This window comes from Eurosta solidaginis, chromosome 1 (assembly GCF_040869045.1).
Source record: "Eurosta solidaginis isolate ZX-2024a chromosome 1, ASM4086904v1, whole genome shotgun sequence".
In the NCBI taxonomy this organism is placed as follows: Eukaryota; Metazoa; Arthropoda; class Insecta; order Diptera; family Tephritidae; genus Eurosta; species Eurosta solidaginis.
This window is the reverse complement of record NC_090319.1, coordinates 299385480-299411635: the sequence shown is the minus strand read 5'-3', so window position 1 is coordinate 299411635 and position 26156 is coordinate 299385480. Positions and strand designations below refer to the sequence as shown.

At 39.3% G+C, this 26156-nt stretch overlaps 1 protein-coding gene across 5 annotated transcripts in view; it reads left to right on the top strand.

Moving 5' to 3' along the window:
• Nucleotides 1-26156, top strand: part of ps (RNA-binding protein Nova-1-like protein passilla) — a 310155-nt gene that overhangs the window by 18721 nt on the left and 265278 nt on the right. For all 5 annotated transcript variants that reach the window (XM_067761209.1, XM_067761216.1, XM_067761212.1 and 2 more), the window contains exon 2: nt 12971-13085. The gene's annotated coding sequence lies outside the window, so the exon portion shown is untranslated. The remainder of the gene's footprint in view (nt 1-12970; nt 13086-26156) is intronic.

The following is a 26156-nucleotide window of genomic DNA, read 5'->3' as shown; positions in this document are numbered from 1 at the left end:
ACTCTAGAAAGACCAGGTGGCTTATCGAATAGTCAATATGGATTTCGCAAATCAAGATCCACCGTAGATGCAATACAAACAGTCGTCAATATAGCTAGAGAAGCTATCTCTGGAGGCCAAAATAAAAGAAAGTTCTGTGCACTGATTATGTTGGACTTCAAGAATGCTTTTAACACTGCGAACTGGATGCAGATAATGGCAGCGCTGCAAAGCTTCGGCACTCCAGCTTACTTACGCAGAATTATAGGTAGCTATCTTAAAGACAGAGTACTTCTTTTTGACACGGATCAAGGAGCAAAAGAGTACAAAATCACAGGAGGCGTCCCACAGGGATCTGTTCTCGGTCCAACGCTTTGGAATGTAATGTATGCCGGGGTGCTAAAGATTGATCTACCAGAAAACACGCAAATTGTGGGATATGCTGATTATATTGCAGTGGTAGTAGTGGCCAAAAAACTGGACCTGGTTCAAGCATTATGTAATGACGCCGTAGCAAGAATAAAGGAATGGCTGACCAATACAGGACTGGAGTTGGCTAGCCAAAAGACGGAAGTGGTATTAGTAAGCTCCAAACGGTCGGCGAACGAGTTAGTCTTAACTGTTGGGGATCATCAAATCACCTCAAAGGATTCCTTAAAATACTTAGGAGTGCACATTGACTCTAAGTTAACTTTCAAAGAGCACTTCAGAGCGGTGGGGGGAGAAAATTACCAAAGTTAATGGATCACTTATGCGAATAATGCCTAACATTGTAGTCCGAGCGAAGCTATACGTCAGCTATTGTCCACAGTAACCAGCTCAATAATACTATACGCAGCACCAGTGTGGTATGGATTTAAACAGACCCATCAAAAATATATATTAGCAGCGTACCGACTTGCTTCTTTAAGAATAGCAAGTGCTTATCGGACGGTGTCCGACGACGCGATCCTGGTTCTAACCCGGAAAATCCCAGTGGACTTACTGGCAAGCGAAATGGCCGATCTGTATAACACTAATATCGAGCGACCATCTGAAGAAGACAAGAAAAGAGCAATGACACAAACAATAGCTAAGTGGCAAGAACGGTGGGAGGCCTCGAGTAAAGGGCGTTGGACTTTCACACTAGTTTGGAACGTAGCTCAATGGAATGAGCGGAAGCACGGCGAACTGAACTACCATCTCACGCAGATAATGAGTGGACATGGCGGTTTCAAAGAGTATTTATGGAAGCGTAGGATAGAGGAAGATCCTCATTGCCCAATGTGTACCACAGAGTTAGAAAACGCAGAACACGTCATGTTCTACTGCACCCGTTTCCACGAAGAAAGACTCACCTTGCATGGAGTCTTTGGGGAGGAACCTACCACGAGAAATTTAGTTTCACATATGTGCAGCAGGAAAGAATGCTGGACTGCAGTGAGCAAAATGGCATTTATAGTAATGACACGCCTGATGGATGCTGAGAGGGAGCGCAGAGAAATGCGCATGCGAAGCAGTGGCGACTAAATGGACACTCAGAGCAAATAGCGGGAACCTGGACGCAGGGACAACAGTAGGCTCTTAAAAAATGAGAAATATGGAACGCCACCCTGAAGTAATGCGAAAGTGGTGCCGGGGTGGGCGACGGTTCCAGAACGGGGCTGCTTTTTAGTCTACGGACACACGGTTGCTGCGACGGCATTAGGTGCATTAGGCATTTTTCAGCCTCCCCGCAAAAAAAAAAAAAAAAAAAAAAATGAAGGGAAGACAGAGAGTATTATTAGGCTTCGATGCACTGCCACCTTTAATAAAAATAATAAAAAGGGGACGATGGTGCGGAAGAAGAGGAAACAAGAATGGTGACGAAGTCAATAAGGGGCGGAAGAGAACGAAAAAGTGTGGGAGCGAAACGGAAATGAAAGGGTAAAGTGAAGGGGAAAAGTGATCCGGATAGAATGGGCAAGTATAGAGGAAAGATATATGGGTAAAGGAGACATTGAGAGGTAAAATGGAATGAGCAGAAACACCGAGTGTAGGTTTTACGTGAGTACCTGCCGTCGTCGGTCTAACCTCACGGATACACCATAAAACACGAGTCAAAGCAGGTTTGACCAGCCGCTAAGGCTCGCTTACCTTGTTCCCAATCGATAATGTGAGTGGACACACCAAGAAGGCGTGTTCCCTCGCCCGTGGAAACGACAAAGACTTGTCCTATTGCTGAAACGTGGTAAACAGCCGGACCAACCATCCGCATATAGGCCACTTTGTATGCTGGATTCCCTAGGGAAGATTTTCGAGCGTATAATTAGTGAGCGCCTACAGCTGACTCTAGAAAGACCAGGTGGCTTATCGAATAGTCAATATGGATTTCGCAAATTAAGATCCACCGTAGATGCAATACAAACAGTCGTCAATATAGCTAGAGAAGCTATCTCTGGAGGCCAAAATAAAAGAAAGTTCTGTGCACTGATTATGTTGGACATCAAGAATGCTTTTAACACTGCGAACTGGATGCAGATAATGGCAGCGCTGCAAAGCTTCGGCACTCCAGCTTACTTACGCAGAATTATAGGTAGCTATCTTAAAGACAGAGTACTTCTTTTTGACACGGATCAAGGAGCAAAAGAGTACAAAATCACAGGAGGCGTCCCACAGGGATCTGTTCTCGGTCCAACGCTTTGGAATGTAATGTATGCCGGGGTGCTAAAGATTGATCTACCAGAAAACACGCAAATTGTGGGATATGCTGATGATATTGCAGTGGTAGTAGTGGCAAAAAAACTGGACCTGCTTCAAGCATTATGTAATGACGCCGTAGCAAGAATAAAGGAATGGCTGACCAATACAGGACTGGAGTTGGCTAGCCAAAAGACGGAATTGGTATTAGTAAGCTCCAAACGGTCGGCGAACGAGTTAGTCTTAACTGTTGGGGATCATCAAATCACCTCAAAGGATTCCTTAAAATACTTAGGAGTGCACATTGACTCTAAGTTAACTTTCAAAGAGCACTTCAGAGCGGTGGGGGAGAAAATTACCAAAGTTAATGGATCACTTATGCGAATAATGCCTAACATTGTGGTCCGAGCGAAGCTATACGTCAGCTATTGTCCACAGTAACCAGCTCAATAATACTATACGCAGCACCAGTGTGGTATGGATTTAAACAGACCCATCAAAATATATATATTAGCAGCGTACCGACTTGCTTCTTTAAGAATAGCAAGTGCTTATCGGACGGTGTCCGACGACGCGATCCTGGTTCTAACCCGGAAAATCCCAGTGGACTTACTGGCAAGCGAAATGGCCGATCTGTATAACACTAATATCGAGCGACCATCTGAAGAAGACAAGAAAAGAGCAAAGTGGCAAGAACGGTGGGAGGCCTCGAGTAAAGGGCGTTGGACTTTCACACTAGTTTGGAACGTAGCTCAATGGAATGAGCGGAAGCACGGCGAACTGAACTACCATCTCACGCAGATAATGAGTGGACATGGCGGTTTCAAAGAGTATTTATGGAAGCGTAGGATAGAGGAAGATCCTCATTGCCCAATGTGTACCACAGAGTTAGAAAACGCAGAACACGTCATGTTCTACTGCCCCTGTTTCCACGAAGAAAGACTCACCTTGCATGGAGTCTTTGGGGAGGAACCTACCACGAGAAATTTAGTTTCACATATGTGCAGCAGGAAAGAATGCTGGACTGCAGTGAGCAAAATGGCATTTATAGTAATGACACGCCTGATGGATGCTGAGAGGGAGCGCAGAGAAATGCGCATGCGAAGCAGTGGCGATTAAATGGACACTCAGAGCAAATAGCGGGAACCTGGACGCAGGGACAACAGTAGGCTCTTAAAAAATGAGAAATATGGAACGCCACCCTGAAGTAATGCGAAAGTGGTGCCGGGGTGGGCGACGGTTCCAGAACGGGGCTGCTTTTTAGTCTACGGACACACGGTTGCTGCGACGGCATTAGGTGCATTAGGCATTTTTCAGCCTCCCCGCAAAAAAAAAAAAAAAAAAAAAATGAAGGGAAGACAGAGAGTATTATTAGGCTTCGATGCACTGCCACCTTTAATAAAAATAATAAAAAGGGGACGATGGTGCGGAAGAAGAGGAAACAAGAATGGTGACGAAGTCAATAAGGGGCGGAAGAGAACGAAAAAGTGTGGGAGCGAAACGGAAATGAAAGGGTAAAGTGAAGGGGAAAAGTGATCCGGATAGAATGGGCAAGTATAGAGGAAAGATATATGGGTAAAGGAGACATTGAGAGGTAAAATGGAATGAGCAGAAACACCGAGTGTAGGTTTTACGTGAGTACCTGCCGTCGTCGGTCTAACCTCACGGATACACCATAAAACACGAGTCAAAGCAGGTTTGACCAGCCGCTAAGGCTCGCTTACCTTGGTCCCAATCGATAATGTGAGTGGACACACCATCACCTTGGTGTGGTTGGAGGCCTATCTAACACCTCTTCTATTCTAGAAGTCATGGCACCCAGTTGCAATGCAACTCCACATTCGAGCTAACCAATTCTTACCGCATTCGGATATCAACCACAGCCACCACGATGGTCCCAAAAGGGGCCTATCTGAAATGAGCAGAAACGGAACAAGCTCCTCGGGCTATCTGCTCCCCGTGTAACCACTTTAGAGTCTTGGTCTGACTTTCGCAGCCGGAGCTACTACCGGTTAAGTATTCATCTAGTCCGGACCGGCCGCCTAGAGGTGAGGTGGGGTTAGAACCCGCCACACATTCGCGGACACCTCCTAGATCACCAATGGTGACCCGCTGCCTCCTCCGTAATAGTAAGAGTTAGATGGAAAGTAAGACAACAGGAAAAAGAAGAGGGAGTAGGAGAGAAATTAGAAGAGTAAGACGAAGGTTTTAGTCGCTACAGAATTATTTCTTAATAAGGCTATCGTACACGTCAGCCGTTGCCTTGAACGAAAATTGGTTTCCCTTCCTTTCTTATTACTCTCAACCCATTCCTCTTTTTCTGTTTTTCTTATTTCTCCCACAACCATTTCCACTTCCACTCTTACCCTCGGAGGGGGTGGGGGTGTATGTGGCCCGACCACTTTTTCGAAATTGTATACAACCTTATCGGATGATCGGGTGAATCTACAGTAAAAACTTCTTCAAGATCGGTTAATTACTTTGGACTCCAATAAAACATACACACGCACCACTCAGACACAGCCTCAGTGCAGCGGTGGGGGGTGGGGGCGGTTCATAAGTACCTACATACATACTGTACAAACTTTGGTCAGGTGTTGCTGCTGGTCGTCGACTATGTTCAGATTTTCACTTGGTGATCGTACCATAATCGACTGATTGCCATCTTTTTCATTGTGGGGTTTTATTTGGGTAAGGAAAATTTTCCAAACGAAAGACAAAGCTTAAAAGCTTGAGGGACGCTATGAACCCAGGCACTGTTTATCACAGGTTGTTTTGTATTGCCTTCTATTTATAGCACAGAATAATCCATAACAAATACATATATATATACATACATATTTACCAAAGCTTAAAAAACAATCAAATACCTATTTGTACAAATGCATAAAGAGCATAAAATAAAAGTCTTTTGCGCACATACATATGTTCACTGGAAAATGAAACACGCATTGCCTTCAGCTCCACTGCTCCATAACGCAACCGTAAATACAACAACGCGTAACTACGTCATCGAAAAGTGTGTCAAAGCAGCAAGTCTTGGGGCTCGGTGGTTGCAGTAGCAGAATCAGCAAACAAAGAACCAGTCAACATGCCCGCATACATACATACGTATGTGTCTAAATTTGTATGCTAAACATATACGTAGACTCCGTAAAATAAATATATTTAAACATTTGTGCGTGTATTTAAAGACCTTGCAGGAAATTCATGACTATACATATATAATGAAAAAATATATACTTGGCGCGATTTAGCTCCGAGGAGATTTAGGCCGAGCTTCTCTTTCAAAAAAAAATTTTCAATTAGAAGAAAATTTCCTAAGCGGGGTCCCCCCTCTGCAGTGTTTTGGCAAACACTCCGGGTGTATTTCTGCCATTAAAAGCTTCTCAGTGCAAATCCAGCCTCCTTGTGAGCATAAAATATGTAGGTCCCGTCCTGCCAATTTGTATGGAAAAGCAGCACGACGAAATTTGGCAAAGTAGCTCGGCTTAAATCTTCTCCTCTTAATACGAAACCAATTTCACTGCAAGAAATCAAGTGACTAGTCGCTATTTTCCTAAGAAATTTGAATAACGATTGATTTGGGATTTAGTTAGGTAGTTTATTAGGGCTTTTTTTTATCGCATGTGGTCTCTTTTAATAAAAAATAATATAGGAAACTATGGAAACAGTTAAAAACAGTCGAATACGAAACCATTGTGAAATGCCTTAATGTACTAACAAAGAATTACTCGTATTGTGCTAAAAATCAAACAAATGGGTTGTCATTCTTATTTTTTTCTGTGCCAGATATTAAAAATTAATTTATTTCACCTCATTGTTATTTTTTTTATAGGCACAATAATACTTCCTGAGTTTGCGGTGCATTGTTAAGCATAACTTACTTCTTATATATAAATTAAATAAAAGAGTTTTCCTAGTCTCACCCCTCAAAAATTAACATTTAGGTAAAAATGTTCACATATAAATGTTTGTGCTGATTGGAAATAATTAAAGGTGTTAAAGTTAAGATTTCTCTATAGAGGCTAGTTGACGATATAATATATAAGTTATGCTCCCCATTAAAATGGTTTAGACAGAGGTCCAAGCTCAGATAACCTCATGAAGGCTGAATATATTAAAATTTGAGCTTTAAACACTGTAGGACACTCCTAACCGCTTCCAATTGGGACCAAAAATTTATATATAATATTGCTACATATAATATTGCTGTTTTCGAGTATTAATGAATAGTACAACATACATTTTTGAGCTCCCACCGAGAAACTTTGACCCCTTTATTAATTTCCAATCTTCATAAAAATTTACATGCGATTATATTGACGGGGATTTTGCTGTTTGAAAAGATGAGACTAAACAAAAAACGTTTTTTCTTTTATAAGAGTGACCCTAACGGAAATTTTTTAAAGTAGTAGTTCTCATCGTGGAAAAATAATTATTAGCTATGTTTTTTTTTTACACCTATAGATGTTTACGCTTAAACTTTATATGGACTGCTAAGCGTAAAACTTTATCTACTCCTCTGAAATTGCTGCGTATAATATCAATCAATACGCATTATGATGAGATGCAACTGAAATATGTGTCTATGTTTCACCTCTACACTAATTCTATGTATCACCTCTAAAAATGGTGTGTGTCCACTACTCATCGCAACCGATTCAGCTATATGTTATACACTATGGTCACTGCGCTTTTCGGAACAAAATGTTTTGTAACTAGTAGCCGCTAGATAGGTCTTCTAAGCATTATCTAAGTTGGGATAAGGGTTTTTTTCGCGTAAACGTAAACGTATATACGTGTAACAAAAACACAGCTATTATTACATTCCTAAGAGCAAAACATATTTTCTCTGAAGGGTATATTTAAAAAGATACGCCAACGAGAAGCTTCATAACACACATATAAATAAGTATACGCATATTCTCTCTTTCGTTAAACAACAAAGTCATATGGCAATATTTCCACACTTGAAGTCTCTGAGGTAAACGTAGCTGACCATAAATAATCTCCATTTTGTAATATATTTATTAGACCTAAGATGTTGAATTAGGAGGCTCTCAGTAACTAATTCTTACTTTTTCCAAAAGCTCTCTTACATATTTTTATGCATGTATGTATATTCATTTGTTCTAACGGGCACCAAGCACAGTGCCTCGTTTTACTAAAAATGGTAGAACATACTATACCTCCATACATACGTATATCAATGTTTTCAAATTAACGGAAGGGTTCGGGTCTGCTGTTTACTATGTCGATCCATAAATAAGCAGATCCTGTAGGCTGTCAGATCACTGCGCTGTCTTTCAGGCGGGAATTGTATCCGTGAAAAAAAGCAAATTCTCGAAGAAGCGTGCTTAAGCTGCAGTCACGTCAATATATAATATATTTATATTGATAGCCGCCTATTAAGACCATAATCTCAAACAGTGCTTCATTAAGAAGTGTTCTGGAATGCAAAGAAGCATTGCAGAGACTTTGCTCAGACCGAACCATACATTTATACTGGGTTCCCCGTCATAAAGGGATAGAAGGTAATGAAAATGCCATAGTGAAATTAAAAGGAGACAACACTTTAGCAATTAAGCTAGACCCTGCAAATTTCTACTATATGCCAAAAGAGCGGGGTTATTCTCAATGGAATGCCAAAAAAAAAAAAAGAAACAAGTTACAACAAAATAAGAATTTCGGCTGTATTTGCAAGAACCAAAAAAAAAAATATTTTTATTTTTCAGAGATCCTCTCAACATAAGCTTCAAATTTATGGTGACCGACCCAGTCTACGGTGTAGTATTGAATTAAGGAACACGGTTATAAGCTTGAAATTTCTAAATTAACTCTGTTAACTTCACTTAAATGCTTGCTGGAGAACATGGTGTCTGTAACACTGTTGCCACTTTGCTCGATTTGAACCAAAAATATTCCCTTCCAACCTCATTTGGTCCACCGGACCTTTTTCTTCAATTTTGGTCCATTTTAGGCAGTTACCACGATTTTGGTACTTTTCTTTCTTTTTCACTCAGGTAAAAATTAGAGTTGTCACCAATATTCGGCAACTATTCGGTATTCGGCCTATTCGGCCACTTTTTTGCTATTCGGTATTCGGCCGAATAGTACGTATCATGTAAAAAAGACACGCTATATTACTCAAAAGTATGTACTTATTTGCAAATTACAACACTTTAGTATTTAAAATTGATCAGTGGTAAGTTATGTTAGATAAAAATAAGCTTTTCATCATTTTTGGGTAGTAAACGATTATGCTTTTCATCGTAAATGTTACCAGCATCAGAAAATAAGAAGAAAGATAAACTTTAGCAAACTTGTAAACTTTGCCACAGCATTCTTCTCCACGTCCTCCTCATTATTAGCATTTCGCATATTATCTTTAGCGACTTCCTCAAAGCAGTTCCAGAAACTGTCGTGTATTTCAGTAGTCCTATCATTTTCATTCAGGTTTCTTTTCTTACGAAATGGAGAAGAATCGTCATCGGTACTATTTTTTGTCTTGCTCTTTCTGCTTGAACCAATCTTAGGAAACACGGTTTGAAGCGAGGATCCAGAAAAGCAGCAACCAGATATTTGTTTTTTTCATCGAAGCTGAATCGCCTTTCAAACTTGCTTTGCAGTGAATATCTCATTGTTACTAAATTTGGTACTTTCTCAGCTGTCTCTGCTTTTCCCAGATATTTTAATAAATTTACTGCATGTGGAATCACTTCAGAGATGCAACAGATACCTGAGCTCCTTATTTTTGTAATCTCTTCGAATGGTTTGAGGAGTTTGATACATTGTTCCAATAGTTCCCATTGTCAGATTTATTAAAGTTTCATGATCTGTTATGTACAAGCAGGAAAACAGGTGTCCACTTGTCTTAATCCAGCTAACGCGCCCCGACAAGCATGTATTTCGTGCCGAATATTCGGCGCTTCGGCCGACAGCGTTGCCGAATATTCGGTATTCGGTATTCGGCCAATTCACTATTCGTGGCATCTCTAGTAAAAATACGCAACATTGCCCAAAGAATTTGCCGCACATTCGTTAACCCACATACATATAATTTTTAATTTATTACAATGGATTTCTCACAACAAAAAATTTCTCAGTCAAAAAAATGTACAAGAACAGTGACATTTGACCTAGGAAATAATTTAGGCGAGGCATTGAAAAGAAAAGTGTTGGCAAACACCCTATAGTTAATTGTTGATGAAACAACCGACATATGAAAAAACTCTTGTTTTACTATAATTATAATAATAATGCCAGATATTTCGATCGGTTATTAAACACTTAGTGTAAGATTTTTGTTACTAGTAGAGCTAAAGTATGTATTCCAGAAGCAAGTTTAATGAATTTAATAGCGTTTTCTTTTCTGGCTAAAGTGTTACGCTTTTTGTACGCCGCGCAAGGGTTGTTGTTCTATTCTGAAAAACAGGCAACGCATTTACGGGGTATTTCGTTCTTTTGTGAAAATTGTTGCCTGATCGCAACGCAAAAGCGTAACACTTTTACCCTGTGTCAGTGCAACTCTGTGAAACTCTCAATTCGCTCTTAAGTTCCACATGTACTCTGTTAATATTAGTGAATATGGTGAGTTGAAATGTTCTTTGTATGCACTATAAATGTTTAAAATTTTCTGGGGTAGGAATAACTCTATTAAGGCTTTACCATTTACTTGGGCAACAATTTATTTCAGAAAAGAAAACGCTATAAAACTAAGCAAAAGAATGGAACTAATTTATTTTATATTAAGTGTACTTGCCACTCACTAAATTCAAGCATACGGAGAGATATTGAAAATTTGTGCAGGAATAACCATATCAACGTGCCAAACAAAAAGTAAGGTTGAATGGAAGCGAGAAGCGTTGCTATAATATAAAGATAGAAAGCTATTAAAATGAATTTTCATGGAAAATTGTAAAAGTGACACTGTGACAGTGCCAGAAACGTTTCAAGCTTGTAAAATATATGAAAATAAAAATTGCTTCACGCCTAGCATAGCTTATAGCGAGCACTCTGCCGTGAGCCTAACCCTTTCAAAATGTTTAAATAGAAATTCTATGCATTACATCTCGTTTGGCACGTCGTTAAATCATTCTCAGCCATCTCAATCAGTTCAAGAAATTCCAGGACTTTTGTGGGGTTAATCCACGCAAGGTACTTTAATAATAAGATTGGTACAAGAAATATTTTAACTGGAACGCAAAAATACGTCTTGGAGGCATTAACTTTATAAATGTACAACGAATGCGATTAAATAATTTTATTTTTATATTGAGCTTATGAAGCAAATGCAATAGATATTTGATTTTGGAAGAAATATTTTGTGTAAAATTATTCCCGTAGGTGCTAGCAGGTGCCCAGAACCTTTCCTTACTAAAAACTTAACTGCGCTATACATTTTATTTCATTGCAATCAACAACACAATACTGGAACTAAAAGCTTTGTGGGCAAAACTAGATTCACAAGGTTAGGTTAGTGAACGACATACACTTATCCCAGAAATGTGAAAATATAATACCATGAACCACATTTTATTTTTTTTTGGTTCAGCTTGAATTAAAGCAAACTCCTTACTATATTATAGGAAACCATGGAAACATCCTAAAGTTGTATATTTTACAACGAATACGACAATTTTGTATACCTCTTTATATACAAATTAAAGAAAACAAAAATTTGACCCTTTTTTTTGAGATCTGGTCCTTTTTTTCGATGAATTTTGGTCCCAAATGAAAACATGGTGTGGCAACCGTGGTCTGTAAACTGCTTTAGATGTTTGTTATCTTTTGTGGTTTATATTTTGTATTTTTTTTCTCTCACGCAGCATAATGGCGACAGTGAAAATCAATATATGATTGCACTTAAATTTTTCGTTTTTTGTTGTGTAATTTATAGGAAGAGTACTTTATTGGAACAAAACATTTTTCTCTTAATATGCTCTCTTGTTAAATTTTATATTCCCTTTAAAATGTTTGAGGCTATGAATTCATTATATATGTCGTTATCAGATTTTACGAGTCGTATTTCTCATTCTTATTTTATGATGTTTTACTTTTGTTTTTTTATTTTGACATTTGCACAATTCACATGTACACACGTATTTGTATGCGTAGACGTGTCTAAGTGTGCATGTAGAGCTCGTGCAACAAAGCTTTCAAACATTCATTATTACCAGAGACAATATTATTAATATAAATATTCAAAAAATTTTGTTATTACTCCATAGATCAAGTCATGCCATACGCGTACTAGAAGAATTTATTTGTTGTTGTTTAAATTATGTCATATGTTTTTTGGTTAACATAGTATGTACATACATATGTATGTATGTGGATTCAACTTATATTCCTATAAAAACCATAAAAGTAGGTAGGCATATACATAAGCCTATAACTGTACTAGGGTGAGCATTATTTCTGAAGTTAGTAGAATTTTATGCCGCCTTCCTGCCAATATACAACCTGAATTTTCAAAGAGTAGCTTAGGGACTGGGTTGAAATGGCGTGTATAGAACTTTTTAATTTTTTGCGCTATCTTGGTTTTGTTGTTGTAGCGATAAAGACACTTCCCGAAGGTTTTGGAGAGTGTTATCGATATTGATGGTCGTGTGCCGGATATAGATACGATACGTTCTGTTAACAAGCACCATTAAGGTAAGGATGACCACACTGAACCTACCCCGCCACAACGCCCCCACACGGGTTAGGTGCGGTAGACAATTGGGTTGGAAAAGCTATAAATTGAGCCATTTTTTTGAACTAGAGTAGGACCGAAAGACCAACTTACCTCAGCTCTGACAAACTATAGAGAGAACGTGCCCCCTAAATATGTGCGCCCGCCACGAATCCACTTCTTCTTTCTCAAAAGAAACTTGTTGGTAGGTGGTTCTTATAGCAATTGAAAAACAGTCCGCTACTGACACCCGTAAATATGTATGATTACTGCAGAAGTAAAAAGCTCCGTATTTTTTTAAATACTTGTGTGACCTAATATGACACTTTCGACCACGTTTCCGCGAAAACTGCTGTGACCTGAGACATAGAAAATTTTATTTACTAACAGCCTAGTGATGTCAACATTCGCCACAATATCATATTTTATATCATATTTCAACATTTATGGTATGAGTATGTATAAAATAAGTTATAAAATTGTTCAAAAACTTAAATTTTAATGTTTCTAGATATATGTATGTATGTGTATTCTAGTACATACTTATGTATCTGCGTTTTCTTTTTGTTTTTTTTTTTTTTTAAACCATCAAGCATAAACACTTCATATCATATTCATTATGTATATTAACTTCACCATTTCTATCTTCACCAGATTTCCAAGCGCAAATCGTATGTGTCCATCATCAACCAACATCAGTCAAACCAATTTTGAAAGCATTTCATTCGTGCTCGCTTGGCATCTACATTGATAACTTGCGGAAACATATGTATGTATGCATGTATATATATTTTTTTACTCATATATATAGATAGTCACATAAATAAATTAGATTATATAAATTGGTATTATTATTCATTAACTACCATCAGCATATTTAATTCTTGGAAAATAATCAATCACCAACTTGAATCTTATAAAAACTCTCGCATACCCAAAACGAGTCTCTTGAAAAGTGTCATCCATTTCTATTGTATATCCGACTATTACTTTCTGTGTAGGCAGATCAAATGTACAGAAGTGGTAGTTTGTAATAGTTTACATAGTGTAACGAATTTTGATGAGTTCCTGATAATTATGCACTTTCTGCTAGCGTTCGTATCGCTGAACTGTCGAATAAATAACTCCAATATTCAGTATTGCAAAATGGGCTTTATTTACACTACTTTGGGAGTAGTACTTCACAAGTATACTTCACCAGAAGCGAGTATAAGTCAAACTGATCAGTTATTCTTCAGCTTGCGTGGCTTTTATACTCTCTGTTGCCTCGTTCGCATATTTCTCCTAAGGTCTAGACTTTTCATGAACATGAAATCTGGAACAGTTGTATCTCATACTTGGTTATTATAGCTAAATATGTGTGTATGTGTGAGTAAGAACTTCTACCCTTAGATGATGACTACATATGTGTATGTGAGATAATCTCTTTGCTTTAAGCTGCTGGTTATGCTTATCATGCTGGATCTGTGGAAGCATAAGCGGGGCTCTAAGAACAACGCCTAGCGAAGCTCTTCAGGTAATTCTTGACATCCTTCCATTGAATCTGGCTGGTTATCGAACGGCGGCAACGTCTGCCCTGCATCTAAGGGAGTTTTCGTGTTGGAACAACAAGACCACAGGACACTCAAGTATACCAAACAAATACAGTTTTCTTCCTCCTAGCACGGATCGCTGTGCGACAACAACAGTTGCGGAAACCAACTTTAAGATAAACATCCTCAGCAGGGATGACTGGACGGAGTCGGATATGTGCCTTGCTATTGACAGCAGCTTTTCCATATACTCGGACGGGTCCTAGATAAACGGAAGAGTTGGAGGTGGAGTATACTCAAGGCACCTTGACTTACAGCTCTCCTTCAGACTATCCGACGACTGCAGTGTATTCCAGGCAGAAGTTGCAGCCATAATGGAAGCCGCAGCTGGGATAGGGTCACACACCGTCGGCAAAGAAATTTTTATTTTCAGCGACAACCAAGCTGCCATAAAATCTCTTGGCTCCTACTCTTTCAATTCTGAACTAGCACTAAACTGTCGTCAATCTCTTCAAGAGATGGCTCAAGAGAACCGTGTAGACCTCACATGGGTCCCTGGACATAGGGACATCGAGGGAAACTGCATTGTAGATGAACTCGCTAGGCAGGGTACAATCAGGTAGGTTCTTCCTGGTTAAGAACGCTTAGGTATGCCCCTGTCCACATGCAAGCTAATGCTAAAAGAGCACATACATTGTCAAGCCGAAGAAAGATGGCTACAAACACCGGGTGTCGAATATCGACAGAAACCTGGCCTAAATGGAATCCTAAAAGATCTCGCCACGTGTACAACCTAAGAAGGGATACAATTTCCACACTTGTGGGTGCAATAACTGGTCATTGCCTCATAGGTAGGCATGCAGAAAGGTTAGGAGCGCCTTATCGTCGATGCTGTAGGAGTTGTAAAGAGGATGATGAGGAGGAAACGGTGGTTCACCTCATTTGCAACTGCCCAGCACTAAGCGGAGCACGACAGCGCTTTCTGGTAATCTGAGCCAGGTTGTAGAGCATGATGTCAAGGACCTGGTAGCTTTCATCAGGTCCTCAAAATGGTTCGAAGAGGAAAGGTAACGGTGTATTTTCGTGGTATCACAACGGGCCTAATACTACTGGCCTTAGTGTGCCCTCGGGCAGCCTCCTCAACCTAACCTAAACTGCTGGTTATGTGTGTAAAATTTTCTTAGCTTTCTATGTATGTGTGTAAATGTCTTGTTTTAATGTGTTCATGCACACAAGTGTGGCTGCTTGCTTTATTGTTGTTGTGCATTTATTTAGTAGCAGCATAGTTATGTATAGAACTGCTAATATTCGCCACAATAAGTACCAGCCAAAGATGGCGTAACGGTGTTCCAAAACACACGGTTCAATATCCGTTTATCACCAGGCCAAAAAAGTTGGTACCAATATGCTGAAGTTGGGTGTTCAAGTCAACCAGCCTTGGTGTGATTAGAGGTTTATCTGGGTAAATGGCAAGCGATTTCTAAACGACTTTGCCCAACGCTATGCACCTTCTCACGTCAACATCTCAATACATCATCTTCGAGTCCTTGGCAAAATGATAAGATAAAATATACATCTCTATTACCATTCGTTTACACTCCAATCTGCAACCAAAATCAAGGGCTGTGGCCAACCTTTTCATCTCACAGACCTGTGTAATAACGTGTTTTCACTTCAATAATATCTGTGCGAAATCAGTTCGTCCACTGTTGTTAACTGACATACTTAGCCAAATTCATCAAATGCATCTTCAATCGATTTCAATCATAATCACGGGATGTGGCCATTCTTTCTTAACGTAGCCTAAAGAGCTTAAAACATCTAAAAAGACAAAATAAGCACTGGCCCACTCCTAAAAATATCGATTGTTTTCAGCTGAAGATAGGCATCCGTTCCTTCGTTTCATCACCGTTTCCACCGATTGTCACGATGAGGGGTGTGACCAGGGTCAGCTTTCAATGACTAGGTTTTTTTTGAGACAAGGAAGGGACCGAACTCCCCTGGGGTAGGTAGTATCCAGCGCAAAACTGTATGGTCTACTCAGAGTTAATCTCCCTGCATTCAATGTGAAACCACAGCCCCCGCGATGTATCCGAATCCTCGAGGCAGGAAACACGACCTGTATAAAAGTATTAAAGCTACCATATTTATAGGTCACAACTTGGTTGTTCTGCTCATCGCGGTACAGTTTTTAACGACCGTGAAAGAGTCGCGCAAGTGATATGCGTGTCCACATTGCTCCCTTTCGAGTAAATACACTTACTAATGGATTGGATAGCCATGGTATTTTAGCCGTCTTTTACGACTGGTATACCTACCGCTGACATATTCTTTACCCCTTACCCGCTGAGGGAATAAAAATGGTAGTGTCAAACACAAATATTCATAGTCTTGCAATAGACGATGAAGCTACGTTTTTCGACCTGTTTTTATAACTTTAAAAATAGTCCAATTGAACCTTAGACATCGTAGGCAACGGTGTAGAAGCCCACAAGTGATATGAAGCCCGCATAACTTGAAATAGCCAGTGGAGCCTTCGGGCTTTTATTCGTTGCTCTATCTTCATATCTGCAAAAAGTTCATCTAATCCATGATTTAATATCCTTCAGTATTCTCCGTCAGCATCACAGATAGGACCTTAAATCTGGGTCGGTCGAACCCTTAAAAGACCATCTCATCTTTTCTCGACATCATCCAAGATTCCAAGGCATTCATCAGGTCAAGTATGATGAGTGATTTTTGTTCGTTGAAAGAGAACTTTACTTTTCAATTGCCTACTCAATAAAAAGGAGCACTTGTTGGCAAGAGATGCCTCTTCAAGGCCATAAATTATATTATGAAGACCAGTTGGTGGGGCTGGTGATTATGTGTATGCAGTGGTAGACAACTCGAATTATAGGTTTTGGGTACGCCTCAAAATAAATAATGCGCGCCAGGGCAGGCACTTGCGCATTGAGAATCTGTCAGTGGAGACTTTGGGATTCCGTTGACCACTTGCTCTCTGCTTCTGCACAGGTGGGGCTGCAATCAGTTTAGCAAATATGCTGACACCACCTCTTGCCTTGCGTCGAGATAGACGGAGCTATTAGGGTTTACAAAACCTTATCTCTAGCTGATTATTGGAGTGTAAACCGGGCATCATGCGGTAAACCTTAATACACTGGACTGCCCCAACTGTGTTAGCTGTATGGAGGACGAGGAGGTATCAGTAGCTTTATGTTCAAACAGGCAGCCTTTGCGAGAACGGGCCGTAAATTTCTTAGTCAAGACGTATTCGACTACCCGAAGAAAATTTCTAAGATCGATATAGAGCTTATTCGTAGCTTTATCGTTGCCACGTAGCGATAAGCAAAATAACTGGAATTCAGTTTCCCTTTTAGAGCATAGCGCCCATCACAAAATTGTGAATTGTGAGCTGTTCTTTAACTGGACAGCTGCCACCCAACTTAACCTAAACAACGCCATAATCAAAAACATCACAGAATGATTCAAATATTTCGTATAATGAAACATTGTATTTCATCCGCTTTATGAGGTCCAGTGCTCTCACAAGACTTTATAAAGCCACAAAAAGAGATTCGGGTTTTTGGTATCCTTCAAATGAGGTTCCAAAGCAGCTCAAAACAGAGCCTTCTTTGGTTCTTCATTTCAGAGCTCTTCTTCTTGGATACAACACATTCGTTTTTTGCTCTTTTGGGACGCATTTACGTTGGAAATGCTCCCAAGGGAGTCCTTTGCCTGGGTGTGCTAGCTCATACATATGTATGTACTTATATCATAAAACTACATTGAACAAACATTGATGGATTAATCTAAAGCGCTTTTAAATCGTGTCTCAATCTTCAATCTTTTAAAAATAAGTATTGTGTCCGCTTACCTGTTGTTGTTGTTGTTGTAGTGATAAGGACACTCCCCGAAGGTTTTGGGAAGTTTTATCGATGTTGATGGGCCTTTTCCGGATGCAGATCCGGTACGTTCCGGTAACAAGCATGGTACTAGCCCGACCATCTCGGGAACGATTTGGTATGACCACATGAATCCTTCTAGGCCATACCGCCCTCCCACCACCTAGATCCATAAGGAACTTGGTGTCGCCTGAGTCTCGGCTGTCAAAGATACAGGATTCGCCACGGGTAGGTGAGGTTGACAATTGGGTTGGAGAAGCTCTAAATTTTGTCTACACAACCGCTTGAATCAATTTGGTATTTTGGTCGCCTCTTACGACAGGTATACCAGCCGTGGGTATATTCTAAGCCCCCTAACCCGTTTTGGTGAGCTCGCTTAGCTCTATCAAGTACATAACAGTTTTCTCATATTAGCTGTCATTAAATTTATTTTCGACTGAAGCTACATAATTTCAATTTAATTATCGTACTACTTACTTTGGGTACGATGCTAATCTCTAACCTAATTATAAAACATTGGAGAAAAAGGGCTTTCACACTTACCACGCTGTTTAATTTTTCTCCATTTTTTACGCTTTCCCTATTTTCTATTCTTAATTTTCATTCTCGTTTCTTTATATGAGCTTAGCACTTCAACAACAAAGATTGCATTGCCAAAGCTCTGGATCTCAAACAAACATTTTTCATAAGAGTTTTCTCATATACGAAACTTTCGGGCATAAATTAGAACATACCTATGTACATTACGAAGAAAAATTTAAAAAAAGTAAAAAAAAAAATATAAAATGAGTACAAACGATTTTAAATATTTTTTACTTACTAATCCAGTACCTGAGAGAGAGCTTGCGACATACACGGCGTATACGGAATAGTTAAAGAGTATTGAGCGAATGTGAATGTTCAAAAGAGGATTGAGAGTTCCCAACTGCAACGAGAGAGTGATGTAGAGCTTTGAAGCTTTTTTTGTTTTGTTTTTGTTTCGTAGTAGAGACGATTTGGCGGGTTTCCCTCTGCACATGCATGCTATATGTGCATATGTATGTACGTATGTGATGGTATGTAAAAACCTACTGCCCTAATAAGCAGCAGGAAAACAACAAAGTCAAAATGGTGCAAAGTTGTCGAACATACATGCATATATACATATGTGCCTATATGTATGCCTACATATGTAAAGATTTTTTATATGCACAAGTAATTTCAAGATATTCTATTGGACATAAACAATGATGGATGGCTGAGATGTAATTTTTCTTAGGAGGGCAGTGGACAACTTTTTGAATTTCTGTAAATGCGTGAGTGGGGCGAACGGAAATGAATGTAAGAGTGGGTGGGCGAAACCAAGAGCACAATTGTGCACATGCAAGTGTTATTGCAAGTATGTATGTATGTATGTATATGCATTAGACTTGCTAATATTTTGCATTTTTATACTCAGCTGAGCAGAGCTCACAGAGTATATTAATTTTGTTCACATAACGGTAATCCGTAACGGCATAAACTAATCGAGATAGATATAGACTTCTATATATCAAATTGGTCTGGGCGAAAAAAGGAATTCATTTAGCTATGTCCGTCCGTCCGACCGTCCTCCCGTAAACACGATAACTTGAGTAAATTTTGACGTATCTTACTGAAATTTGGTTTGTAAGTTCCTGGGCACTCATCTCAGGTCGCTATTTAAAATGAACGAAATCGGACTATAATCACGCCCACTTTTTCGATATCGAAAATTTCGAAAAACGGAAAAAGTGCGATATTTCATTCCCAAAGACGGATAAAGCGGTGAAACTTGGTAGTTGGGTTGACCTTGTGACGCAGAATAGAAAATCAGTAAAATTTTGGGCAATGGGCGTTGCACCGCTCACTTTTAAAAGAAGGTAATTTAAAAGTTTTGCAAGCTGTAATTTGGCAGTCGTTCAAGACATCATGATGAAATTTGGCAGGAACGTTACTCCTATTACTATATGTGTGCTACATAAAAATTAGCAAAATCGGATGACGAACACGCCCACTTAAAAAAAAATTTTAAAAGCCAAGTATTGACCCCCAGTAATGATATGGTGCAACAAATTACAAAAATAACAGAAATTTTCAAAATGGGCGTGTCTCCGCCCTTTTTCATTTAATTTGTCTAGAATACTTTTAATGCCATAAGTCGAACAAAAATTTACCAATCCTTGTGAAATTTGGTAAGGGCATAGCTTCTATGACGATAACTGTTTTCTGTGAAAATGGGCGAAATCGGTTGAAGCCACGCCCAGTTTTTATACACAGTCCACCGTCTGTCCTTCCGCTTGGCCGTTAACACGATAACTTGCGCAAAAATCGATATATCTTTACTAAACTTAGTTCACGTACTTATCTGAACTCACTTTATCTTGGTATAAAAAATGGCCGAAATCCGACTATGACCACACCCACTTTTCCGATATCGAAAATTACGAAAAATGAAAAAATATCATAATTGTATACCAAATATGAAAAAAGGGATGAAACATGGCAATTGGATTGGGTTATTGACGCAAAATATAACTTTAGAGACAACTTTGTAAAATGGATGTGACACCTTCCATATTAAGTAGAATAAAATGAAAAAGCTCTGCAGGGCGAAATCAAAAGCCCTTGGAATCTTGGCAGGAATACTGTTCGTAGTATTACATATATAAATAAATTAGCGGTACCCGACAAATGATGTTCTGGGTCACCCTGGTCCACATTTCGGTCGATATCTAGAAAAACGCATTCAACTAAGGCACACTCCCTTTTAAAATACTCATTAGCACCTTTCATTTGATTCTCATATCGTAAAAACACATTCTAGAGTCACCCCTGATCCACCTTTATGGCGATATCTCGAAAAGGCGTCAACCTATAGAACTATGGCACACTCTCTTCTAAAATACGCTTTAATACGTTCCATTTGATACCCATGCCATACAAACACATTCCAGGGTTACCATAGGTTCATTTTCGTACATGGTGATTTTTCCTTTTTTTGTCTCCAAGGCTCTCAGCTGAGTATGTAATGTTCGGTTACACCCGAACTTAGCTTCTTTACTTGTTTGTTTTAGTTATATGTTGAAAGATTTGGTTTCGATTTGAGAAATGGACTCTTAACAGAGTGAGCAAGATTTGCTGTCCATCATTTAACTTCGCCTCAGAACAAAATGCTACCAGAAACCCTACCGCACGCTTTCATCCTTCAAAACAACACCAAATACATCAAGGTCCGCTGCGCTTGGTGGGCGCTTTTTCTTCCCCATATTTAGAATATACCGCTGAGCCCAATTTTTCGTGAAGGTAGTCGTATGATCAACATCGATCTTTCAAAAGTGCACGAAGATAGTCAGGGAGATATAGGAAGAATGGCATCGCACGCCAGATGATATCGACATAACACGCGAGTCAATGTAGCAGAATCGGGAGGCGAGTCCGAAAAGAGAAAAACAATGGTGAAGGGTACGAATCAAATATGGTAGGAGAGCCCTATCATAGTATGCGGTAGTATTAAGAATTGCTGTGTGGCTCAAAGCCGTGATCAACCCTACCCCACAAATGTGTGAGTATTTGGCATGGGTCCGTGAGGTCGCAAAAGAAGGTGAAAGGAAGTTTGTATTACAGTCAGTATGATTAGGAAAAGGCATCGGGAGATATGGAGAGGCAGCGGTCAACTGAGGGCAATAAGTCTGCAAGATGTGAAGGATAGAGAATTTCAATAACGAAGAAGCTACTATTTCATGTCGTAAAGAGAGGGAATTAGTGGACAAATGAAGGGTGTCATATGCCAAAGGGATAATATGGGAGATGTGTGGAAGTGGTACGTAACATTAGCGCCAATTGATTGTAGTAATCTCATTGAGCAGATATCTAAATGTGGGGATGAGAAAGATGGAGATCTCTAAGAAGGGTGCTCTTACCTTCTTGATTAGAATGTTGCGAGACGAGGCGAATAAAGCGTTTCCATTATTCGCTTCAGCGGGGTGGTATAATAAGGTTTAGTTTATAGGGTGTAACGGTATCGTAGCTCTGTGATGGCTAGAAGGAGTGGTTCCATACTTCCAAAGGGCACGTTTTGAGGTGAGGGTTAGAGCGCAGATGCAGATCTCCGCGACAGCAAAGGCCAAGGTATTGATCTTATGTGTCCTAAAGTCAAAACATTAGAGGGTATTTCCAACTCTTTACCTATGGCGGAGGGTTAGAACTACATCCCACAAGCTGACATGCGAGAGGAGGATACGTCGCACACAGAAAAAACTAAATACTTGGCACGATTTATCTCAGAGAAGATTTGCGGCGAGCTTTTCCTACAATTTGCGTCGCGCATTTAATTTCACCCCACGCAGGGCAGGTAAGTGTAAAGTTTTTCCAAACCACTGTCGAAGGGCGACCCCGCTTAGATTTTTTTTGATAAAACTGTTTTCTAAATTTTTGATGATGTTGATGAACTCAGGACCTTCGTTGCAGTTCGCTGAGCACGCCTCCACCACACAATGTCAACTGGCGTACACAGAGTTTGGGAAAATGTCTTATGGCATGGGCAGTATTTATCTGCACCTTAAGAAGAGAGGCCTCAAACATGGCAATTATAAAAGCTAGAAGGGTTGTTCCCTCCCGATAATTTGAAATGTAGGGGATATGAAGAAAATGTAGACATAGCGACGAAGGTTCTGGGGTGTGATAAACATCCCAATAATGCTGAGGGGTCCTACAAATAAAACTTAAAAACAATAAATTACCGATGAGCACACTTCTTCTAACTCTTGAAAAGGGTTCGTAGGCTCTGGAAATTACTTGACTCAGGGCATGGGGATCGTTATTCACTACACTAAATCGGAGCACAGCGAAAGTTGCTGATATTGTAAGAAAACAACTCCACTCTATCTTAATTAACATCTAAGGTATCGAGCGGAATGATGGGAAGACGCTCCTCCTGGCACCAGAAGAAGAAATTAGAATAAAACCATCTATAACACAAAGTGTAGATGAGAGTTTATTTTTAGATGTGTGTTCTTATTGGATCTAGCCTACGGAAGCAGGGATAGAGAGCGTCCGCGTCTCCGCAATAAGGACCAGGTGGAAAACAATTGAAATTCCCTCGATGTTGCCAATTAGCGCCAGTTAGTCGAGCGACTTCGACTTTATCCCGGACAGAACGGACTATTGAATGCCGATAACTGCTCTCTATACAACTTTCACCCCAGTCATTCCACCGAGAGAGGAGTGGGCTGGAGGAATTATCTGGGGCATGGGACCGGTTAACTTGTTCACGGATGGGTCGAAGCTGGATGGAAAGGTTGGTGGGGGGGGAGGGGGTCTTTTGTCAAGAGCTAAATGTAAGCCGCAAGTTTAAGTTGGCTGATCACTGCAGTGTATTCCAAGGGGAAGTTGCTGCGATTAAGGATGCGGTGGATGGAATGCTATCCAGTGCTATTACGGTTAGGGAATTTAACATCTACTCTGATAGCTAAGTGGCTATCAAGGCCTTGAGCTCAACTACAGTGCGATCGAGGGTGGTCTGGGAGTGCCTGACCTCGCTTGCGATTGGATCGAATTATTTTACAATTAAGATTATCTGGGTCCCAGGCCATAGTGATATCCCGGGTAACTGTCAAGCGGATCTCTTAGCCCGCATCAGTACAACTGAGCCGGATGAAGATGGCTGTAGGGATTTCAGGATCCCGCTGGCCACCTGTGGCCCATAGCTGGGCCTCGGGTCAGCTCAGCAAACGTTGGGCGGACACCACGTCTTACAGGGTAGCAAGATCTTTCTGGCCGAAAGTGGATGGCAGGAGGTCTGCTGAAATAATTGGGTTCACTAAGGCTCACCTATCAATGGTCATTGGGGTTTCGACAGGTCACTGTCCCATGGGTATCCATGCGGTACGTCTCAATATACTGGAAACTCCATCCTGCTCCAGCTGTATGGAGGATGATGAGGTGGAATCACCAAACTTTATGCTTGATTGCCCAGCTTTTGCCAGAACTAGGCGAAAGTACTTCGGTCGCGGATTCCAAGTTCGGTATCATTCGGAGCTCTATCGTTGCTACCCAACGATTCTCTAAGTAGCTAGATCTAAGTCGCCGTTATTTTTGGTGTATGTGGTATCACAACGGACCTTCGTGTTGTCCAAGTGAGCTGTCTTTATCAGGGCAGCTACCACCTAACCTAACCTAACCTAGTCGAGCGAAGAAGTGGCTGGCGTGACATGTTGGAACGACGAAACACAATAAAACAGTTAGTTCCTATTAAGAAGAAGAAAATATAGAGTTCTTACAAGATACTGGCGTTTCGTATAGTCACATATGAACTAGGTCTTATTGGTGAAAGCTGAGATAAGAAATGCAGGCTACAGAAAGAGACGATTCTGCATACAATATTTTGATGTTAAGCGCTTGCCTAAAGCTATCAAATAGGTTTGGTCTAAGAAAACTTCTAATGCTTGCCAATAGGATAGGATTGCTTTTTCAAATAAGTCTCTATAATTGGATTTTCTTTATTGGTCGTCAAAGAAATTCTAGAAAATTTAGTCGATGGCAGGACCAGCCAGTTCAACAAAGCCCTATCGTAGTCTTTTAATTAGTATTTTATCATGAATCACATAGTTTGCAGGGAAGAGGGAGGACAATTAAAGCTTGTTTGGGGGGGGGGGGGCTATTTTTTTAATTACAGTGTAATGTATATAAATATTTTGTATGTTCAAAAGTCAATATGCTAATTTTTTGGTATGTTATATTGTCGGTGAAAATGTGAGATCGCATATGAAGCTTTTGCGTTACTATGTTAATGCAACTTCACTTACATGGGTTTGCACTATCAGATACGATACTTCGTAAACCTTTCCTACATGTGTATGTAACTCGTAATTTGTATGGCACTTAAATTAATAGCTGTAGATGTTAGAAGTTCCAAAAATTCCATACTCATATATATTTAACACAGTTCTGCAATTATTTTTTAAGCGCTTTTGCACCTTCATCGACAAATATGAGCGGATGATTGTCAAAAACATGCGCACCTCCTCTATCAGAGATGATAAATGGATTTTTTCATTTTGTACCAAACGAGGAAAAAATGTACCAAATCATCCAAAAATGTACTAAAAGTCTTCGGATGTGAATTTGAACCAAACTAGAGCTATACTCTGCTTCTTTATCCAAAAACTGTTTTTAGTCAGGAAACTTTCTAACACAAATTAAAGGTAGTAAAACAGGGAAATATGATTTATGAAGAAATACTTTTCCAGTAAAAATAATAAAGAAATTTATCGATTGAAGCGTACAATTATATACATATACTCGTATAAAAACGTTTCTTTTTTTGAGTACTAGTAAGGAATATAAAAGTAATATTAAAAAAATAACAGCTGCATTCAATGCAAAAACATTTCATAAAAACATTTTAGGTACAAAAGATTTTGATTCAGGTATAAAAGTTGACAAATTGTCGTCTACATCTATACTAATAACTCATGTTTCAATCACTACATTAACAGTTCTTCTTCTTTGAGTTCTTTAAATACCTCAGTTGACAAAAAGCTTTTTTTCGTATCTATATTATGACAACTATTGTTAGTTGATTTCATCAGGTCTTTAGTTTTTATTAAATTCGAAACTGTGTTTCTACACTTAGTTTTGATTAAATTTTGTATAGAAAATATCCTTTCTACGTTTGTGGATGAATGTGGAATCGACAATATGCCTTGAACTATTCTACAAATATTGGAAAACATTTGCGCATTTAATTTATTTTTAACTGATCTTAATTCTTCCCAAAAGCTGCATATATTTAAATTCTTGAATATTTTAAGGCTCTCATGCCCTGCTAGAGCTCTAAATTCAGAATTAATTTTCCCTATTTTATCAAAAGGAAACAAGTCCATAACTGAAGGCACAATACAATTTGTTTCACCGCTTAAGATACCTTCTGGTGAAAGCTTTGCAGCCCACAACAAAGTTCTATCATTCAAATTCACTTTCTTTAATAAAGTACTACAAAATTGTATATAAAATTGTTTAGCACAGCTCTTGGATATGTGTATGTCATCTTTTTAGAAAAGGTTGTTTGATAGAATAATATCCACATTAACACCGCAATAAACTTCATCTGGGGTTGTGATTTTTGTCTGAATCAATATTTAACATCCAAATAGGACTGGAGTTTAAATAACATTTTTTATAAATTTTTTAATTTGGCAATAAGCAAATGTATGCGAATATCTTCAGACTGCATCCCTATATTCACATTATTTATTTCATTTAAAATATAAGAAAGAAATGTAAAATATACTTTATAAATAGGACTTTGAAAAATTTCAGATATAAGATTAATATTTTGATTACTGCTTTTATTTTCAAATACGTAAAGATTAAAATAATACTTGAGGCCATCCCATTGCTCAA